Source organism: Artibeus jamaicensis, unplaced genomic scaffold, assembly GCF_021234435.1.
Source record: "Artibeus jamaicensis isolate MK-2021 breed Jamaican fruit bat unplaced genomic scaffold, CSHL_Jam_final scaffold_1964, whole genome shotgun sequence".
In the NCBI taxonomy this organism is placed as follows: Eukaryota; Metazoa; Chordata; class Mammalia; order Chiroptera; family Phyllostomidae; genus Artibeus; species Artibeus jamaicensis.
Genome location: NW_026522030.1, coordinates 62,004,920 through 62,008,910, shown reverse-complemented (window position 1 = coordinate 62,008,910; position 3,991 = coordinate 62,004,920). Strand labels below are relative to the sequence as shown.

General features: G+C 33.0%; 1 pseudogene; it reads left to right on the top strand.

Annotated features, from left to right (window-relative positions):
• The first annotated feature begins 2,399 nt into the window (after positions 1 to 2,399).
• Positions 2,400 to 2,821, top strand: LOC119062146 (60S ribosomal protein L23-like; annotated as a pseudogene).
• The last annotated feature ends 1,170 nt before the right edge of the window (positions 2,822 to 3,991 follow it).

Sequence of the window (3,991 nt, the reverse complement as noted above, 5' to 3'; positions counted from 1 at the left end):
GACCTTCTGTCTGACTTATTTTACTTAGTATGATATTCTCAAGATCCATACTCATAGACACAGACAAAAGTATGGGGTTACTGTAGGGAAAGGGGGATGAAGTAAAGTAAAAGAGGGTAAAGGGAGTCAAATATATGGTGATAGAAGGAGATCTGACTTTGGGTTGTTAACATACAATACAATATACTGATGATGTATTATAGGATTGTACAGTTGAAACCTATATAATTTTATTAATAAATGTCAACCCTATAAATTTAATAAAAATTTTTAAATAAGAGATCCTTGCTCAGATAGCACTGGCTTCAAGTTATTTCTTTACCTGGGCTGAGGAGTTGTTTTGAGAGACTTTAAAGACAGGCTTGAGCAGAACAGTTTTCTATGCAAGATAGTTATACCAACCAAATGTACCCCAATGTTCATACGAGCATTATTTACAATAGCCAAGTACCGAGAACAGCCTGAGTACCCATCCGTAAATGAGTGGATCAAAAACTACAGTACATTTACACAATGGAATACTACACAGAAGAAAGAAAGAAGGAATTTCTACCTTTTGCAACAGCATGGTCGGACTGGAGAGTATTATGCTAAGTGAAATAAGCCAGCCAGTAAAAGTCAAATACCATATGATCTCACCTATAATCGGAACCTAATCAACAAAACAAACAAGCAAGCAAAATAGAACTAGAGACATGGAAATAAAGACAAAATGACAGTGACCAGGGGGGCAGGGGGCATTAACAGGGAAAAGAAGGAGAAGGATCAAGTCAAGGAATATGTTTAAAGAACACATGGACACGGACAGCAGTGGGGAGGATTGAATTTGGGAGTGGACAGGTTTAGGGGGATAGTAATGGAAGAAAATGGGGACAACTGTAATTGAACAACAATAAAAGTTTTTTAAAAATAAATTCACTTTGGAGAGTCAATGGGAGATGAATTGAGAGCAAGTTTTTCCTGTTTTCATCATTAAAGGAAATGATATATGTGTGTCAGAACACAAGATCAGAAGCAGATCAAGGATGATGAGTGCAGCTTGCTTTGGTCCATGAGCTCAGCAAGGTGCAATGTTGAGGTATGTGTCTTGGGATAAAAGATCTGACAGAATAAACTTGTTTAGAGGTAACGATTGTTTCCTGAAGTTTAGTTATTCTATTTTGGGCTTGAATGGAGAAGTGATTAACATTTCTTTCTGTTTTAGCAGGCAGGTTATGAAATAAAACTCACAGTATAAACAAAAGGGGTTATCACACTTCTTGCCATCGGTTATCAAAATCAAATGAGAGCTAACCAAATTCATAAAGAAAATACTGGCATTATTTTGGCCTGCTCAGGAAAAATGATGTTGGAGTTTAATTTAAATAGGGAAACACACTTTGAGAAATGTTATTTCAATCTTCAAGTACTTTGCAAGAATTACTTTGCTTAATGTGTTATATGAGGTATCTGAAATAGAAAGCTAGTATTTTCTCCCTAAATTTAATCTCAAACTCCAAAATTAGGCCTTTGTGAATATATGTGATCTTACAATTTTTTAATTTTATAACTGGCATATCTGTATATGGAAAAGGTACTCCACTGAATCAATGACTCATTTCTAAAGAAAGATTTCCATGGAATGGCAGGTAGTGTGAATGTCTTTAAACAAATTTTGTAAGGATCATAGTTTACTTATTAATATATTTTCTTTGTAAAAGTTAATACACAAACAAGCATATGATGAAAAACGTGTCAGTTCCTGTGATTTTCCATAATCACACTCTACTTAATTTCATGTGTCATTTTCTAATGATTTCTTTATACTCCTATTTATGGATACACACATCTGCTTTTTAAATCAGCTGCATTGAGGTACAATTAACTTGCAAAAGGTGTTTATATTTAAGGTATGCAAACTGTTGAGTTTGGACATATGCATACACCAGTATTCCCATTTCCATAATCAAAGTAATAAACCTATCTATCACGTCCTAAAGTTTGTTTGTGTCCCTTTGGTTTTATTTGTTTGTTTGTTTGTTCATTTGTTTTGTGGTAAGACCACAACATTAGTTCTAATTTCTTAACAGATTTTAATGTACAAGAACTTACTGTTCACTATTGACATTCTAGGACTTATACATCTTTTGTAACTGTAACTGTCTACTAATGGAACAGAAACTCTCTGTATCCTTCTCTCCTGTCCCCTGGCAACCATCAATTTGTTGAACTGCTTCTCTAAGTCTTTTAGATGCTTCACATAAGAGAAATTAAGCTGTATTTATTCTCCTTAAATACTTAAATGAATTATATCTCTTAGCATAATGTCTTTCAGGACCACCTAAGTTGCTGCAAATGGTTTGAGTTCTTTATTTTTAAGATTGATCAATATTCAGTTGGGTTTCTTTCTGACATTCAAGATGTCCAAGCAAGGAAAAGGTGGGCTTTCTAGTGCAAAATTCTGGATTTTCCTGGGTCTTCTTCCAGTAGAAACTATAATCAACTGTGTTGACAACACAGGCACCAAAAATCTGTATACCAATCTTGTAAAGAGGAACAAGGGGCAACTGAACAGACTTCCTGCCGCTGTTGGGTGACATGGTGATGACCACAGTCAAAAAAGGCAACCAGAGCTTGGAAAAGAGGTACATTCAGTGGTGGTAATTGAACAATGGAAGTCTTAGTGGAGAAAACATGGCATGTTTCTTTATTTGGAAGGTAAAACAGAAGTCATAGTAAACACTAAAGTGGAGATGACATGTTCTGCCCTGACAGGACCATCTGCAAAAGAGTGTGAGGACTGTGGCCTAGGGCTGTATCTGACACTGGCAGCATTTCATGATTTTCTGGTGCATTTGCAAAAAAAAAAAGACATTAAAGATTATTTCCTCTTTCCCAACCTCCAAAATATTCAATTGTATACATATACTACCTGAAGTAAACTACAGTCAACACACCTCAAAATGGTATATTTTCAGAATCTCAATGGTATTTTACCATTGGGAAATTTTTAAAAAATGTATATGGAACCACAGAACACCTAGAATATTCAAAGTGATCTTGAGAAAAAAGAATGAAGCTGGAAACATTATACTTCCTGATTTCAAAATATAGGATATAACTAAAATAATTAAAATAGTGTGAAACTGGCATAAAGACAGCCAAACAGACCAAGTGAACAGAATAATAGAGAGCCCATAAATAAACTCATGCATATGGTCAACTGCTCTTCCATACAATGGGAAAAGGCTATTTGGTAGTTAAGTGGTCTTGGAAAGTTATTTAAAACCTTCTGTAACTTGATGATATCATTTACAAAATGGGGTAAAAAAGAGTGTTCTTGTATAAAATTGTTAAGAATATATATAGTCTTATGACATCACTTGACACAAAGTAATTACTTTTAATTGTCTATTAGTGTTATTTCAATGAACATATCCATTTTCCCTAAGTCCTGGCACACACTGAATATTTTCAAACTTAAAATTTTTTAACATGCTAATGAATGGAAAAACGTGACTAAAAATTTTTCTTATTTTGAACACTTTCTTCTGTAATGGTCATTTGTAGTTTTTCATTTATAAATTATTTGCTCATATCTGTACCTGTTTTTGTTTTATTTACTTATGCAGAAGTTTTTACATATATTCTTGATATCACACCTTTGTTTTTCAACCATATTACAGTAAATTTTTTCATTATATATCTTATCCTTTAATTTTACTTGAAATTTTTGTAATCATAAAAATGTCTTCAATTATTATACCAACAAATTTATCTTTTTTTATTTTCTTGGCCCAGAGGATGGTATTTATTTATGAAGGTCTTCCATATTCTCATATAAAGATACATTCTATTTTTTTAATGTGTCTTTCTCATTTTTATTATTAAAATAATAACTTTTAATCCATATGGATTTAGTTTTATGTGCATAATGTATTTGGGACATAACTTTATTTTTTCCTCCAAATGGTTAGTGTCAGCAATTCATTTATTGAATGTTCAGATAATT